The following is a 20,443-nucleotide window of genomic DNA, read 5'->3' on the forward strand; positions in this document are numbered from 1 at the left end:
ACGGACAATCATCGTTTCTTCGAGACCATACTCGCAAATGGTGTCAAGGGAGAGCCGGAAATTCAGTTTCTGAAATTTTCATCCCAAAACATTGATTGAAATGGTCATCGAAAACTATTTTAATACTATGCATCTAATACAGTGTAAAATAATGAGATGTTTTATAACTGCCAATGCGACAACTTTCCACCAGAGATCACAAAATGAGAATGTTATCAACTAAGTTCATAAGTTACTACAAGGACTTCTACAAATAGCAATACCCGTACCGTATATATGGTATAAAAGATATCAAAGGTCCTGGCATTCAATATTGTGAAAATTAAACTTTATAGAAAACCAACAGCATGATTTATGCTTTACAATAAAAGATAAACTAATAAAAATGTGGGACATGCAAATCAAGAATGTGGCAGTATAAACCATGTGTGTGCGCGTTCCATCCTCTCCTAACCTGGACAGTTGTGTCACTGCATACCACAGAAAACAAACTATGCACAAAAACAAATACTGTGAAAGTACTTTTATTCGTTGGGAACCAATTTGCCAGGTTTTTATGGATTACTTTATCCACGAATTTAAATGTCCAACGAAATATAATAACTGTTGTCCAAATCAAGACATGGTTTGATAACATGGATACGGGCATGTCATTAAATTTAGAGAATAAATCGAACATCTCCAAATGCACTATGAACTGCAACTGCAGGCATAATTATACATTATCATGTATATTTAATCTTTAAACTTTACGACTTTTAATCTTTATACGTATAAACATATATTTGATCGATGAAAGCTAGATTTCCGGTGATGATATGCTGTGACGAAGTGTTCATTTTATATCATACAGAAAGTAAGAATTTCATGCTGGGCTTGCTTTTGATCAGAATTAATTTTCAATTCAGGGTAGATTTAAAGCATAACAATTTTGTATAATTAACTGTTTTCTTTAATTGACATGTTTATTGCCCGATTAACACCTTTGATAGTCTTTAACCTGTTGATCACTCGATGTCGAATTAATTAGTGTCATCACTTCTGATTACACGTGTGCAACAATTCAAATGTTTACTAAGCAATTTTCTTCAATCAGGACAAATGGTAATCGCAGATGAAAGCAGTTATTTTATTTCAAATTTGTTGAATGTTGCAATTTTCTAAAGACACCCAAGTAAGTGAAAATTAACACCTTACTTTGTAATGAATACAAATCATTATGAAACAACATAATTATTGTTATTAAAAAGAATCTTCGTTTCTGATGGCTTCAATTCTTCACTCGATTTGTATCTGTCAGAAAACTAAAGTCCACGAATGTAAAAACCCACGAATATGTAACGTTTGCTCAAACCACGAAAATTGACACCGACGAATTAAAGTACTTGCACAGTAACAGAAAGTCAACTGATAGAAAGTAAAAACCCACGAGTACTCTTGGTTACTGAAATCTACATGAAAGCACAGTTTTACATTTAATATGAATCAAGTTTTTCCAAATGAAGATATGGACTAATTGAATAGTGCATATTTTTCACTGTTCTTTAAAAATTGAAGTCTTGTATTGGATACTGTCCAGTATCAAACAAGATACGTAAAATGTTTAACAATATTCAAATATTGATGCGAGTGTCAGTGATTCATCATTTGTAGACGAAACGCGCGTCCGGCTTCTTTGTATCTATGATAGCATTGACTATTTTACAAGTTTCAATTATGAAGGTAAATCCAGAAAAAGCGCTACGGAAGTACACACTTTATAAATTGTTACTGTCATTCACAACGGTTACATGAAATTAAAAAACGGACGTGTGCTAAAAAGGGGTATAAAGAGAACTTAATACAATGGTTTCATATGATATTGATTAATTGTTTGATTGATGGATGAATGAATTGGTTGATTAATTGGTTGATTGGTTGATTGATTGGTTGATTAAATTTGGTTTAATGTTCATTCTTTGGATGAACAAATGTCCAGGGGTTACAAAAACAGAAATTTTCATAGAACAATGGAATAATTGTCTTAGATCTTAGTAAACGTTTTGCTTTTATCTTGATATGACGACATCCAATACTTATATATTAGGTAATTTGTATTAACTTTTTCCCTAAGATGTCTTATTATGACTGAACTGGTGTGTGCCATTCAATTTAAAGACGTATAAAGAAAACAAATTTCGACAAAGAATAATATATCATGATCTTATCATATAATTGGTCAATTAGAGAAATAAAACTACCAAATAACGTTATTTTCTTTCGTATTGAAGAAATGTAAACCAAAATGGTTGAGATTTTCGACAGTGTTTTAACTTGTTTGACATTTGGAGTGAATCTTGAATCAAGATTTGTTTCATCACTCATGATAATGATTCTTGTGATTGGACGTTTAAAAAAAAATATAAAAGAAAGAATCCTTAACTTTCTCAAGTGTAATTGATATGATTTTAGTTGTGTACTTAATAAGTTAATAGTTTACATGAATATCAAAAATGTGATCATGTTTATAAATTTCCTGTTTACAAAACTTTGAATTTTTCGAAAAAACTAAGGATCTTCTTATCCGAGGCATAGATTACCTTAGCCGTATTTGGCACAACTTTTTGGAATTTTGGATCTTCAATGCTCTTCAACTTTGTACTTGTTTGGCTTTATAAAAATTTTGATATGAGCGTCAATGATGAGTCTTATGTAGACGAAATGCGCGTCTGGCGTACTAAATTATAATCCTGGTACCTTTGATAACTATTTACACCACTCGGTCGATGCCACTGCTGGTGGACGTTTCGTCCCCGAGGGTATCACCAGTCCAGTAGTCAACACTCCGGTGTTGACATAAATATAAAAAATGTGGTCATTTTTATAAATTTCCTGTTTACAAAACTTTGAATTTTTCGAAAAACTAAGGATTTTCTTATCCGAGGCATAGATTACCTCAGCCGTATTTGGCACAACTTTTTGGAATTTTGGATCCTCAATGCTCTTCAAATTTGTACTTGTTTGGCTTTATAAATATTTTGATATGAGCGTCACTGGTGAGTCTTATGTAGACGAAACGCGCGTCTGGCGTAGTAAATTATAATCCTGGTACCTTTGATAACTAATTAAATAGATTAAATAGTTAATCATAAACATTTCGAAAAACTGGGCACAGATAGTGCAGAAAGACCTGCATTGAAATTCAGTCGTTTCTACCACTGTATAATATTGCTCTAGCATATAACGACCCTACCAATACATTGTGTTTATACATACATTGTCTTCTAAAAGTGTTACAAATAAATAGGGTTAATATGTTAGGACTTATATGAAATCACGTTATGTATATTTACCGACAAGAAGGAATTTATATAGAGAGTCTAATCGAATAGAATTTAGATAATATAGCCCAAAATACATCAGGTGGTTTATATCCATAATTGGCAGACGGAAATTTTACCCTTGTAGTCACAGCGACGCCTAATATTGAATTAGTTGTTATATTTATGTAGCATCTTTACATTACCATTTTAACAATTATGCGGTCATTCTGTTATTAAACAGCTTGCTTTTCGTTGTTCTAATTTATATGTTTTTGAGTCAATTTTCTATATTTGTTTAGTTAAGAGTTTCTTTTTGATCGCTTCATCCCCATAACGGTATTTTTTTTTAAATAAACTATATGTATTCGCATCATTTTCCTTATCCTACTATTGGCAAATTATAAATGTTGTAAGCATGATTAAAAAAAAACATTTCGTACCCTTGTTATCGTCTTATCTTAAAACAACGCATTCCCGAAAAAGAACAACTCTTAGTCTTATTCGACTTTGCACATATGGAGCTAATTCGTTTAGGAGTGTTCTTCAAAAATTATACAGCTGTAAAGTCTTATTAAAAGCTGTAATTATACTGTTGTTCAATAACTGCGTCTTGTATTTTAGCGGATCAATTTGCTAATGTATCGTTTCAGACCGTTACTTTGATGTTATTGTTTATGGCTTTCTATATCTGGATTGAAATATGTGCACCCTAAATAAATAACTGGCCAGATAAAGGCGCATCAACATGCGGCGCGGTCAAGCTTGTTTATACAAGATATGAAACCTTGTTATAAAGCCTTCAGGACTTGCAGTCGGATATCTTTTTGACTAAACATCAACTATAGTCGTACCATAACAATCCGAGAGCATAATTAAGGTAATCAATTTATTATAAAAGCATGTTTACTAAGAAGTTCAAAGAAAACAGTTCGCTTTTCGGTTGTAATGTCTGATTTTCAATTAAAAAAATTAATAAAACAAAAAAACTGTTAATAGGGGTTTTGAAATTAGCCATATTTTTTTTAAATTGCAATATAAGCGGGAGGTTTGGCTAGCCATAAAACCAGGTTTAACTGACCATTTTTTTAAATGTCTTGTACCAAGTCAGGAACATGTAAGTTGTTATCAAATAGTTTATTTATACGTTGGCATTTGTTTTTTCTGCACTTCAGTGTTTTTATTGTTCTTTAGTTTTACTCTTTTAGTTGATGAAATCGTCTTCCCTCGGTTTTAGTTTGTAACCCAGATTGTTTTCTTTCAATCGATTTATGAACTGTGAACAGCGGTATACTTCTGTTGCCTTTATCTATGAAATACATTTCACAGTTAGATTAATGCTTAGTTAGTAACTAGAATCAGCTTGCCTAAATAAGTTCTCTTGCTTGAAGATACCAAATAATAAACCAAAAACTATACGGCAAAATAGGATGTTTATGTTCATGAAAACCAATTCTGTTAATACACAATTATATTATTCTTCATTGGGGTATTGTTGCTTATATCAATTACCTTGTTCGTAAATTATTTATTGTACTAATCAGTTGGATATATTCATCATGTTCATGGAAACTGATTTGTAATATACTTTTGATTGTTCGAACCACTCGTCAAAGAAACTTGGAGGGTCATATATGTCATTTTTTATTTCTATTTCTATTTCATTATGTAAATGTGATTGACACTTTAACTGATGAAATAGATCAAACGAAAAAGACAAGTGTTTCATAGGCATAACTGAATTATAAAAACAAAAGACAACACTTAATCTGTCCATATTATAACTAAACAGACAATTCCATTCACAATTTATAACATGGGTGTATAAGAGGAGAAAATGTATACTTTGCAAGTTAAATACACATGTTGTCGCGAAGTACAAACATTACGTTATGGTAACGTTGTTACAATACCGCTTTACTCTGTGACGTTATATTATATGCATTAGCTATCACGACGATTAAACGTATAGAAAAACACAACTCATTGTTTATTAAGATTCTTCAACACAGGTGTCGGTCCATTATGGTTTTGGCAATAAGAGTACCAAACACTCATTTTATATATGTAGAAAACATGAATTACACCATCACTTAATAAATCAGTAAAGCGCATAGACAATTACAATGTCATAGTATTGGTTACTTTGTCATTCATGATATTGATGTCATTTTCTACAAAAAGACATTACTTGATGTTTATCAGGCCCTCAATTATTCTTCTTTACATGTCAAATGAATATCAATCAATGTTGTATAGTTTTTGTATGACATTGATAAAATAAAAACGTAAAACAACAACCTATAATTATAGATAATCGGTATATTGTTACCTAATACGGGCACATTTTGACCTAATTAATCCATTTATTTCGTGTTTGTTAACTGCTGTTACATGTTAAAAAGGAGCATAGTGATATCGGTTATCGTAAACATTCTGGGGCAACAGTTGTTTATTATGATATTGTATTTTCCAGTTTAGTTTGATTTCTATTTAGCTTTCTAAAATCGACAATAAATAACCCGTGCAAATATTATTTAGATAAAAGAAAAATTATAGTATTAACTTAAGTATTTATCGAATGTAACAATATAAGTATGGAGATGCGGTATGATTTAATCTAGCGCAATGTATCATAATTCTAAGGACACTGACGACAGCATTAACAGGTCACTGTACCGCCTGAAAAACTAATTCGGCTTATTAAGATGTATATGGCCCGGGATAAAAAATATGTAATGTGACAAAAATCTAGAGACACCTAACACGGCCTACCTTTTGATGGATATTATTCATTTGTTCTCTGTCCTATATTTTCTCCCATTTATCTGTTTATCTGTTAATTTATTGTAACCCTGTCATGTAATGTTGTCATTTTCATGTTATAATTAACACTGACATTAAAGCGGGAGGTTTGGCATGCCTAAAACCAGGTTCAACCCACCATGTTTTCATAAAATGCCCTGTACCAAGTCAGGAAAATGACCATTGTTAAATTATAGTTCGTTTCTGTGTGTGTTGCATTTCGGTGTTGTGTCTCTGTTGTGTCGTAGTTCTCTTATATTTAATACGTTTCACTCAGTTTTACTTTGTAACCCGGATTTGTTTTTTCTCTATCGATTTATGAATTTTGAACAGCGGTATACTACTGTTGCTTTTATTAAAGCGAATAACATCAAACTGCAAAAAAATCAATGCATATAAAAGCCCAACTAAAGTTTCCATAAAGAATTTGGCTTTGAACATGTGCTAGAAGTGAGTTCGCAACAATCGCAAAATACCACAATAACTCGGAACAATGGTGTAACAGTATCATGTGAGGAATAAGGTCCGACTCATTATATCTGTACCTGGCAAATCAATTTAAACAACTTTTAAAAAGAACTAAACGTTACTGAAAACTAGAAATTGCCAACTTTGAAATCGCCACTCGCAACCATTCTGACTAGTCAAAACATTTACTTAATTTTATCATCGGTACAAGGACATCATTCGTAAATATAAATCAACATGCAGACACCTTATACGTTCAAGTATTTCTCATCCAATCTTGTATGGTAATATTCTTTACAAAGCACAAAAATGTCAGTATTAACCTCAAAAGCTAAAAAAAACTTTAAACAGACTTATTAAGAAGGGATATAGTTACGATACTGTTGTCAGGTAATTAAAGATTACATATTTTGGCTTTAATATTAATTCACTTATAGGGTCTTTGCATCGGCATTAAACACATTTATTCTAAAACCAGTTGTTGGCATGACACGGTTTATGTTCTTCTCATATATTTCATGATGGTATAATACTAAACACCTAACAGGAGGAATTGTGCCTGATATTCATATGATGAAGACATAATCTTTCAGTCAGTTTTATTGAGGTCTTAAGCTGGCATGTCAATAACTGCTAGTAGTCTGTTATTTATAAAAATTTTGTCATTTTGTTTATTTTCTTTTGTTTCATATTCTGACATCGGACTCGGACTTCTCTTAAACTGAGTTTTACTGTGCGTATTGTTGTGCGTTTGTTTTTCTACATTGGCTAGAGGTATAGGAGGAGGGTTGAGATCTCAAAAACATGTTTAACCCCGCCGCAATTCTGGGCCTGTCCCAAGTCAGGAGCCTCTGACCTTTGTTAGTCTTGTATGATTTTTAATTTTAGTTTCTTGTGTATAATTCGGAGTTTAGTATTATGTTCACTATCACTGAACTAGTATACATATTTGTTTAGGGGCCAGTTGAAGGACGCCTCCGGGTGCGGTAGTTTCTTGCTACATTGAAGAACCATTGGTGGCCTTCGTCTGTTGTCCGCTCTATAGTCGGGTTGTTGTCGCTTTGACACATTCCCCATTTTCATTCTTAATCTTATGATTTATTGAGGTCGAATGAATTTCATGTAAAACAATGCCATATATCATCGATGTTTTAGAGCTTCTTTTCACTAAATCTAACCAAACTGGATCCTAAAAGTGAATTATCATTTCAAAAATGTTTGGTACAAAAAGAATTATACTTTGTTTTTGTCTAAATCGTAGTTAATGCCCCTTTAATGAAAATTGGCAAATTAGTATAGGCAGGATAAATTTTATCTATACTGATACTTATCTATAGGTTTGCTATCTATTGCTATTCATTTATGTTTTTCTAAGGATACTATCGGAATTAATATTGTCTTTTAAATATTTGCAATTCTCAAATAGTGTTTGTTCTGTTTTTATAGAGATCGATCAAGTAGTATGTGTTGATAAGTGGTATCTATAATGATACGGCGATATACCAGAAAGATAACAAATAAACAGGAATCTTACTCTTACTTTGGTTTCTCTTTCATTTTTAAAATTGAGATAATATTACTATCGGGAATGATGAAATTTGTTTTACAATACATTGAGAAATGTCGACTTCAAACACAATTAAAAGTGTTAAACAGATAAAGAAAATGACCTACCTCATTTCTTTTGTATATTCTTGCCATGTTAAATTTTTGCCTTTTTTTTCTTTCTTTCTTCTCTTTTCTTTTTGTTTGTTTGTTTAATCTACATTAGATCGATTTCTTTACTGTATTGAGTGTAGTTAATTGTTAGACGAAAAAAGACAGGAAATGTTGATACATATCATCGGGTCCATGCAGGATTATTAGTTTTAAATTTTATACTTTTTGTAATTTGGATATACGTTTTTGTATGTTATAAGTCTAACATGAGAAAGACCGATATAACCCCTTTAAGTAAGTATAAGATTTGATCAATGTAAAGTTATTTGACCGAAGATACTTTGATATAAATTTGTTTCGTCTGTCACCAACTATCAATACTCTTACCGGCTTATCCACTCTCCTATCCAAATCTTCTCTTGACTGTGGATTCTACTACATGTACGTACGAACTGTATTGTACTAGAATCGTCCTTTATAGATTTATACCTCTTTATTGATTGTAGTGCATTGAAGGGGCTTTTCAAGCTTTTTCTTATTTCAATCTTTAGCTGTCCTTTTGCTAATAATTGTATATTTCGTTGGCTTCACGGGGATCTGACATCTTCATGGATTTTAATGGGATGTATATGTATTCATGAGTTAAATAGGATACTCAAATGGTAACATCTTATTGAAAGCAGATGTGTCGTTACAGTAAATTGCATTGTCGTATTGAAACCTTGAAACAGCACCACCGTCCCAATTTTGAGAATTGCATTTTAGTCGCAGATTTGAGATTTGTTTCCGTTGAAATTATTTGTTACTTTAATAGTTAGAGCTTGAAATAGATGTCTTGATGTAATTTCGTAATGCTAACGTTGGTCATCCATATCTTATTGATTATTGCTCAATATTTTATTGAAATCTCCAAGGTCATATCAAACATTTGAAATGATATTACAAAAAGCTATAAATGCGAGGTGGAATAGTTTAAATCTGTATTTCGGTGCATCTAACAAGATGGTATATTGGTATATAATAGAATTGATACAATAACAATTAATTTGAATAATTTTGATTAAAATCCTATTTAGATTACATAATTTAACAAAAAGCTCAATATTTACATAATATGTGTAACAGATGTACGCTAATTAAGATTATTTTATGGACATGACATATGTTCAAAAATGGAATATTTTGATTTCTCAATTATTCAATGTTTGTTTTGTGGTATTCCTAGTTGTATTCGGGTAATTATAATGATCAGACTGGAACTCTACTTTTATATCTATCTCATTATTTAACAACAAAGGAACATTTTCAATTTGTAAATACCATACAAAATGGTGTTATGAAAATTGTTCTTGATACAATATTTAATTCTAATTCTTTGGGCATGGTTCTGTTTACTCTTGCAAAAAATCAAATATGTATATGATATAATTTCTATCTATTATATTCGACACGTTCAAAATATGTTTTATTCTACTATGTCTATTTTTCAATTTCTGACAATTTGATAACTTTTACTTTAAAACAGAAAGTACAGAATTAATTTCAAGATTCTTGTTTTACGAAACTTAAGTAAAGAGGCATTGGGTGTCAAATTCACATTTTTCACTTATAATATACTAACACGTATATCCAAATTATGAAAATTATAAATTAAACAACTAACAATGCATAGGTTCGATAATTGTGTCAATATTTCGTGTGTATTGAAGTATAAACGCCATCTAATTGATTATCGAGGTAGCCTCTGTAGACTTTGACAAAGGTTATATAACCCGATATGAACATAAATATTGATATAAATAGATAGCAAACTCGTGCAATTGAATTTTGTCTAGGTCTGTTTTATTTAAATATAGGTTAAAAATATACGTTTTTCATCGTTTTTACTTGTATAAGTATTGGTTTTTGTAGATAAAATCAGTCATTTAACTGGTTTACCTTTTTTCACTTTCAATTTCAGTGTTGTCATTCTTTTCCTTTAAATAACTTGCCACGCTTAATTCGTGTGTAAACCATCTCTAGCTCCAGAGTTAAATTTAAGATCACATGAATACTGATTTAATGTGGTCGAATCATTTAGTTGCAAGTGAATTATTCAACGGCGATGTGTCTAGGCTTATTTTGACAAAATTGAACGAAACTTGCTGCTAAAAGCGAATGTGAATCATTATCAAACTAAAAACATCATATTCTATCTATTTATATATCTCGTAGCTATTGCACTTAAAAACACACTTAATACGTTTGAATTATGAACTAAGATTACAAATTTCACTAAGACGATAGACAATTATGTTAATAAAATTTAAAAAATGATATAGTTCAGAACAGAAAGCGTAAATAAGACAATTTGGAAACCTTCAAGAAAGTCTCATATAGACAATTGTTTAAGATTAAAAGTAACAGTTAATTTTAAAATCAAATTCAACGACAATCGATTTAATTCCTAATGCGGCAATTGTTTTACACTCATTTGTATAAGCATCAGGAATAGTTTTCTAAGATAAACTACTTCAATCGCTGCAACAGAATTGATTATTTGCGACATGAATAACGGCATGTAAAACCTTTGCTATAAAACTTTCACCCCTTTTTCCCTTAGGAGTCTGTTAAGTGCAACATACTTTTCATGACAAATCTCTTATCGATTATTGTATTGACGCAATTTGCTTCTATATGTTAATCTGTGTTGCACAAAATAATTTTTCAAAAAATAACACTACTAGTATCAATTTGTTTTTCAATTTCTTTTTAACTGTTTCTCCAGATTACCTGCTGATTACTTCTTTCTATATCTTGAAGTTAGCCCTTTAAAACACACTTAATTCGATTGAATTATGAACTAAGATTACTATGTTTACACAGTAAAGATGTTATTTGTTTTTCAAAACAGAAATCGTAAATAAGACAATTTGGAAACCTTCAAGAAAGTTTCATACAACAAAGTGCTAAAAATTGAAAATAACAAGTAAACAAATTTTAACATCAAATTCAACGACAATGAAAATATCAAATAAAAGTATCAAATCAATGGTATAAGTACATATATATCAAAGAGTAACCTGATTCCATACAATAAGATGTGTATGTGTGTACTTTAAAAATATTTCTATGAATAACACACGAATATTTTCTAAACAGGAGACCTACTATTGTTCCATCTATAGGGACATAATATTTTTACATACAGGGATACACATCTGTTATAACTATACAAACATCAGGGAAACAACGTCAGTTTAATTACAATTAGGTTCTTAAATTAATTTGTTTTAGCTGTCATAACTAATTTTTAGAACTTGATAGCAAAATCAAGTGGTTTCAGTTCGAAACTCATAGTTGTTATATAATTCTGTAGTCTATTAAAATTAAACAAGCTAAAAACAAATTGACAGTGATGAGACGTTGATGACGTCATGTTTTGTTCAGTAATTATTTTTATCAGTTCTAAAATAAGTATTATTATCTTTTTATTTAGCTTGTCAACTAATGCATTTGATCTTAAAACAGCACAAACGAGAGCAGCGGCATTTCTGCAATAAATCGTTTAAGGAATAAAAGGATTTCAATAAAGTACGATACATTTTATATTCAAAATAATGGAATTGTTCGTCAATTATTAAATCAGCCAAACGGAAACTGCCAAAGACAATTTAATTATTCACGAACATGCAATATAACCTTAATGGTTCACAACTTTAATTTACTTTGTAACGGTAAAGGGTGTTTCTTTCAGTGAAGGCAATATCAGTACAAAACAGGCTTATCTTACATATAATCAAAGCTATTAATGACCAAATAGTTTCTAAAAACGACTTATTGGATGTAAAAGTAATCTTTGAAACAAAACGTACTAAGTTTGTTACATTTTGATATTGTCGCAAGCTTCCTTTAATCATATCATTACAATTATATCACAGACTAATTTCGGTAGAAAGCTGTCCGATATTCTTTTAATGTTATTTTTGTCTTTGCTAATTCGGATGACCAATATCATGTATCTATTTCCTTAATGATTTGGAACTACCTCGATATGGATTTGAAGCAAACGTCAACGAGTAATACGACTAGAATTATATGACAAAAACATAACCCACAGAATCTAGATGATATAAAGAGATACTGGTTTTACTTAATATTATGTTTTTTTTATTACTTCAGTTATTACTTCAGATAAGGGATACTACAGATACAGTTAAGTCGGCCTCATATCTTGACTTACATCTGGAAATTGACAATGAGGGGCGGTTGAAAACAAAACTTTACGACAAAAGAGATGATTTCAGCTTTCCAATTGTGAACTCTCCATTTCTAAGTAGCAACCTTCCAGCAGCACCTACAGACAGGGTATATATCTCCCAATTGATACGATATTCCCGTGCTTGCATTTCCTATCATGATTATCTTGATAGAGGATTGCTGCTCACAAGGAAGCTATTAAACCAAGAGTTTCAAATGGTGAAGTTGAAATCATCCCTTCGTAAATTTTACAGACGCCATCACGAGTTGGTTGACCGTTATGGAATAACCGTTTCACAAATGATATCGGATATGTTCTTTACGTCGTAACTACAATCCCCTTCCCTTTCATAAATGTGACCTACCGAATTAGACTATTTACAGGATGTGTTATCACATAAGCAACACGACGGGTGCCACATGTGGAGCAGGATGTGCTTACCCTTCCGGAGCACCTGAGATCACCCCTAGTTTTTTTTTGGTGGGGTTCGCGTTGTTTATTCTTTAGTTTTCTATGTTGTGTCATGTGTACTTAGCCATGGCGTTGTCAGTTTATTTTCGATTGATGAGTTTGACTGTCCCTTTGGTATCTTTCGTCCCTCTTTTATATCAAACATCAAGTCAGCGGCAACAATTTTAACAATTTCATTACTCAGTCAGAAAGCAAGTATCAATCATTTTTACCTGAACAAGTATTAAAGAATCGGAGAGTAAAAGCGACACTGTAGAGAATAAACCAGAGTATATCAGAATGTTCAAAATCAAATCAAAATGTATTAGATTTTTTTTTTAAATTGCAAGAAAAATCAATATTTTATACTTCGGTTCAGGTTTAGATGTGTTTTAAAAAGTTATTTCAGTGATTTTATGTTATTTCTACCTTTCAAGGACATAGAAAGGGTCTATAAACAATGTTGTTTAATGTTGACCTGCTACCTTTAGGATTGTTCTTCTTTCTCTCTGGTCTCTGATGGATGTCTGTTTCAGCTGCAAATAAGGCAAAGTAGACCTGTTGTGAAAATTCTACCAATTTATGGCACTTATTCTATACGTTTGCTTCAGACTAACAAGTTCGATAGTTTTAATTGGCACTGGAATTGACAAAAAAAATCGGAACTATTTTTTTATGTTACGTTTTATGAGTACTATAGTAGCGTAATTGAAAGTGCAATGAAATTACACCAATTAGCTATTTCCATATAACTGTCTTTCCAAAACTAAAAATCAATAATAGCACCATTTTGGTGTAGCGTTTGTATTGAATTTAACTTTTATAAAAGCTTTTACTGCAGATATTTTTTTTAGCTTTTGTTAATTTCTTCCAGTCAATCTTGACAGCTTCCACATACATTTCACTTGTTACTTTCCATGTGACAATATTTATGTGTCTAAAGTTGGAAGTTAAAAACACAAATAATAGACTGTTTAGATAGTTCGTACATATTTTTGTAAGTTTGTAAAATGGCAAATTTTATCACAAGATGTCATCATAATAAATGTTTATGTTCATTTTGTCTGACAATTTTTGCAAACAATATGGTTTTATATTCAATAAAAGATTTATTCATTCTATATCACTAAGAATTTGACATATATGTAAGTTTATTTTATGATTATTTCATTTGATCAATGATACAAATAGGATCAGACACAAGTTTTCCAACTAATGAAGTCTTCTCCTGCATACAATATGATAACAGTAAAATTTTAAATTGAGCAATCACACACAAAACTAATAAATATCATGAGTATATTAAGTGAATCCCTGATAAATTATTATGATAACTACAGTAATATTGTATTTGGAAACTTAAAAGGGTTACAGGGAATGCTCATGAAAAGCGAAACTTGGGTATATTCACTGAAGGTTGTTATGAAAAAGGAAATCGCTTCATACTTGCAATTGATTTAAACTACAATTGGTTGATATTTTGTCAGATATATATACGAAACTTTTGGTTTTATTTATGTAAATATTGAGCTATAATGTATTTCTTGAAATTAAATGCGTTCTATCAACAATAAAAGCACGAACCCATGAATGTCCAGGTTTGGAAAGGTCTCACATAATTCCTTTCCATGATATCTCAGTTATTGACAAGGTCACAGATATCCCCTAGATATTGACAAGGTCACATGTAACCCCTTCAAATGATGTTTAAGTTATTGACAAGGTCACAGATAACCTCTAGTTATTGACAAGGTCACACATAACCCCTTTTCAAGATATATTAGTCATTGACAAGGTCACACATAACTTCTTCGCATGATAACTCAGTCATTGACAAGGTCACACATAACCACATTCCAAGATATCTTCGTCATGAACCAAGACTAGTCACAAATAACCCCTTCACATGATATCTCAGTATTGAAATGCCGCTAACTTGTCATCCAATCGAATTACATTTCATTCATTTGCCATGCTCAGAAATATCCTCTATCCATGATATGTCATTTATTAACCCTGCTAACGTAGAACCACATTGCATTTACATTTCATCTATTGACCATGCATGGTCACATATAACCCTTTCGCATGACATCTCATTTATTGAACATGATATGAAACATCCCCTTCGATAGATATCTTAGATATTGACCATGTTCACTTTAAACCCTTTTCCGATGATAGGTCAAAATAACAAGGTCATGGTCAAATTGTGTGGGTTTTTTTAGCTTTCAAATATTTCAATACTATCACGTGCGTACAACAGATGGTTGAAAATGGTTAATCAGAAGCTATCGGTCTTTTTAATTATTTCATTGATAAAAAATCAAATCCACAAGTCTAAACAAAACTAATCACTTTTTCAAAATATATCGATTGTTTCAACATTATTTTAAGTCGTGAAAGATGTGTAATTGATTGGATTAGTCTCTTTAAGCAGGAAATGCCTTCCATTGCCCTCTGCTGCGTGTCAAAAGAACTAGGTTTAATTTATAGAAGTTTGGGGCTATTTACTGAAAAATAATATTCTAAACTGACATGAATTAATGTTCTTTCAGAGATGTTAAATAGAAAACTGCTCGAATTGTTGAAAGAATGTTAACGTTTGCATCAAACGTCATAGAAAGAGAGAAAATACATGGTAAAATATTTGACATTAACTTGATAAACTCTTTGAACAATTATCTCAGATTGTATAAATCACAAGAGAAATCAAAGTACTGAAGTACTGAACATCAGAGGACCTCAAGTTGTGTTAAATTATTGATAAATGACAGGTGTTTATATTATACCTACCAGACAGATATGTTCACCATACAATAATTACATTAGATGTATGTTTCATTATAATACGTTATTCTGATTGGCCAACTGCACATCTCGTGCTATTCCTGAAACAATTGTATTAGACAATAACATTTATCATTCATGATGACACGAGGTCCCACAATAAAGTGCACAGGTAAATTAAATGAAAACTTGATAAAAATCGTGTTTTCATGATTCTAGCTAAAAAAAATGTAATTATAAGTAATGCTTCTTTTTGTAACTTTATAGGGTTGTAAAAGCGTTGACCGTGCGCACATTTTTAGTATGAAGCGCTTCCGCGCTTCATACAAAATGTACTTCGGTCAACGCTTTTACACCCCAATAAATTTACAAAAAGCAGCATTCAATTCTTAAATATAGTACAAATATTAAATATAAATTGCTATCATACCTGAGATACTGACTTGAACTAGGAAACTTAACTTTGTGAATTATCAATGATTGCTTGGTCAAATGAGAACTGTTAGGTTGGCATTATGACCATATAGTTGCACACATACAAAAATCGCTAACATATAACTTATAATAGAGAATCAACATAGCAAACAATTCTTCGAGTAGCTATATAGTCACTCACTGAACTATGAAAAAGAGGTTCAAGACAATCATATCAAAACAGATAAATTGTAATATTGTGGCTAATTAAAAAATAAAGTGGGGAAAAATACATTGTTTTGGCGAAAGAGGTGGCGAAAAAAATAATTGACCCAGGGGAAACCCTGGGGCTAAAGATACCAGATGAACAGCAAACTCATAAACATGATAAATGGAAAATAAACTTACAATTCCATAACTAAAACTGAAAAAGACATGCATACAAATAAAAGTACACTAGAAACAACATAGAAAACTAAAGACTGAGCAACACGAACCCCACCAAAACAGGTGATCTCAGGTGCTCCGGATGGGTAAGCAGATCCTGCTCTACAAATGGCATTTATTAACAATGTTTGTACATGTAGTATCCAGGTCTTTTTTCTGAAACATTTAGCTTTTGGATCAATTGCTAATTAAATGGATGTTAACACAGCAAGATTACTATCCCTTATTCTAGATTTTTGTTGCAGTCAACACAAACTCTTTAAATGTTCATAAATAGCTTCACTGAGTTACATTTGTATCTTGGTTTTATTGTAACACAGTCAATCATTTATCCATTATATTTTTTTTTTAAATCAGCAGCTATACATGTATATTGTAGGTTCTGTTTTCTAATTATTAAATGGTTCATTGTAAATATTACAATGTATTATATGTAGATAGCCATTTGCTAATGTCAGATGGTATTTTTGTTAATTGAATATCACATTTGGATAGTTTTTCAACTGTTAGGTTTTTTTTACTTTGTTCTGGATTTAATACTTTGGATACCACTGGTATAGCAATGAGAATATTTTGCACTATACGTATAGAACACAACTACCATATGAATGTGTCAGTCCTTTGTAAGAAACCTGTAAAACAGGTCTTGTAATTTTTTGGTGTAATTGTATATCTTGATTTCCCGATTGTACAATGATGTGGCCATTAGTTTTCTTGTATATATTGTTTAACATTTGACATTTCATGGCTATTTCTAACTGATTTATGTATAGTTTTTTTCTGATTGTAAAAATTTTGTATGGTTATAAGCTTTATTTCTTTTTCATCATTTTGTCTAGAGCTGGTGTCTGATTTATACCAATCATACCTCCCTTTTCTTTTTTTATGAATAATGACAACAGTTTGGTTTTAATTTTCATTTATGTATGTACATGTAACAATATAAAACAGTATATAGTCATGTATAATCTCATTCCATCATTAATATTGGTCATTGTCGGTATATGTTTATCTTTAAGTTTAACAATGTACTGTGAAAGAGCTATCTTCTAACAGATACTTAGTATATAATGGTTATTGTGAAACCACTGATTCAAAGGACAAGTTTCACTTATTGCCCAAAATAGCCTAAACTATAAAACTCCAAAAAGTTCTCAATTTGGTTCGTAATTTGGGTCTATTTCAAAAGTCTTAACACTCAATAAATCAGTTCTTTTCATAAAAGTACATTTTATGTTCCAAATTTGTCAAAATGTGATGATTTTGGGCAATTTTCAGACCTGAAAGCTTTAAGCCTTTAGGAATAAAGATTTGGCCGCTACCTACATGTACCGTCCAAAATGTTTTGTAATCAAAAGAATCCAAATCTGATATATATAATTCATCAATATAAAAACTTTTTAGATCTTGGATGGCAGCCAAGTTTAATTATGCCAAAAACAATTAAAGTTTTACCATAGTTATCTGTGGTATAATTTTCACAATTATTCAATGGTTTTGTTGTGTCTGATTTTCGAATAGAAAAATAAAGATGGCAAGACCTTAACAATGCCGCCTAATTTTTTTAAGTAACATATGAACAACAGAGTCAGTGTGGGGCCACTAAGCTAAACTGCCCGCTTTGCACCAGCCAATATAAATGAATGCCTAGGGTGGGAATCGAACCCACATACACCAACTCTGTTGTCCCTATATTTTTTTTAAAAATAAACAAAAAATTGTCAAGAACAAATTCAAAAATATAGCGCTCATAGGTTTGTCTCAATAAAGATTTGCTTAGTTTGCTCATGCAGTATCCCAATATTGCTCTCAATAGTATAAATAGGCTCATGTGTGCTCAAATAACCATTTAGATTAGTCTCAATATTGATATATATCTAACTCAATTGAGTAGATCTAGCTCAAATTTTACTCAACATATAACTGATCATATTTGCTCAATTGAAGATCTCATGGGTGCTCATAGATAAAGTTAACTGATTGTATTTCTCATAGATATAACTAATCATATTTGCTCAATTCAAGTTCTCATATGCATGTATGTGTGAACAAATGTCTAATATAAGTTACTAAAATTTGACATGGTTACACATTTAAATTAAATAATGCTGTAGAGTATGATAAGCACAAGTATGTCATCAAATTATCATATATAATTTTGGTCAAAATAATACAATACTACAAGCTAAGGAAGACTTAAAAAACAGGACAGTTAATCTATATTTATATCTCCAAAACTGTAAGGTTTCTCCCAATATATCTATAGTAATTCAGTAAATGTGATTAACCCAAATTCTGACATTTCAGTGTAAAGTTTTAAAGACTCTTGATTTTACGAGCAAGAGTCTTTATACACTCAAAAAGAGTCCAACTCTATTGGAAGAAGAAAAAGTCGAAGATTCTCTGAATATTATATAAACAATAAATTCAACCAATAATTATATATTAGAATTACTTACATGGACATAGTCAAGTCAAAGTCATTACAAATTCCGCGTATTTTCCAGTCAAGCGGTATCGGTTTGGATTCCAAGTATGTCCTCTCCGGTTTCCCGTTCGTTGTATAGGCATTTGTGCGGCATCCGGGGTGACCTTATCCTTTATTTTGTATATAATGTGTTTTTTTTATATTATGCAATTTTTTATATTTTTGAGGATGAGCGAGTCAGGTGAGTGGGTGTGTTCGTATGCTTTATTACATTGTACTTATTGTTTTGGGGAAGGTTAACTTTCTGGTAGTAAGACCCGTCACGGCCAGGCTGGGAAACTGGATAGGCAAATGCTCACATTAAATCTGTATCGATACAGTGTGTTAAATGTCTTCCTTTTTACATCATAACCCGTGGTGGTGCTCCTACTAAAGGAGGGAGATACGGAACATACATACAAGGGACATATTCACATATATACTAATGCAACAAACTAAGTCGGAGAAGGAGCGAAAATCCGAAACAGTATCTTAAAAAACAGAAAATAGTTCCGTGTGTGTGTCAAAGTGATCAATCTACTTGTTATTTACGAAGAAAACAAATTTAACTCCAAAAATTGTTGAGATCTTTATAAAAACATATTGTTGTTATAAAATATACACAAATAGTAACCTTATCTTTAAAGGCCTTGCAGGTTCTTGTTACTCCTACCCAATCTGCTGGTATTTTCAAAATGGCTGCGGGGGACGTGACCTGATAATTTATTTTAATATTATGACAGATTAAATTTTCCTGGTTTTGCTACGTTAATATTATAGACAAATATGCTACAAACGGTTTAAAAAGGTTACTCCAAATCAAATAATTGAAATATAATTACCTTTCTGTGTATAAATGTGTGAATTGATTTCCTCTCGATTTTCTACACGCTCGCTTTTGCCCTCTTGCGCACTCGTGGTATTCATCCGCAACAACAATTTTTAGACACGGTATTGAAGATCGTTTGATTAATATACAAATATTTCTAACGACAAAACATTTTCATATTATAAATTTTGCATTAAGAAAAATTAAAAAAACCTGAGTATCCATTGAAAACATGAATTTAAAAGAAGCGATACGGAATTTTATTCTGCACTATATAGGTCCGCGGGTCTATAATGTCGGTTATCATTCCAAAACTAATTATATATGCACCTCTTTGATCTTTGAAAAGTAGGCGATGGCAATACACCCGAGGCCCCTCAGGGGCCTCTGATGTAAAAATTGAAATACTCTATTTGAGAATTGGATCCTTTTTCTTTTCAACTTTATTGGGATGAAAAAGAATTAACCTTATTCATTTTATCGCGCTTCATAATAAAAATTTTCACCCGTTCAACGCTTTTACAAACCTATAAAATTTCAAAAAGTGGCTTTCAATTCTAGTAATTATAATTTTG

The sequence above is a fragment of the Mytilus edulis genome, chromosome 4 (assembly GCF_963676685.1).
Source record: "Mytilus edulis chromosome 4, xbMytEdul2.2, whole genome shotgun sequence".
NCBI classification, from domain to species: domain Eukaryota; kingdom Metazoa; phylum Mollusca; class Bivalvia; order Mytilida; family Mytilidae; genus Mytilus; species Mytilus edulis.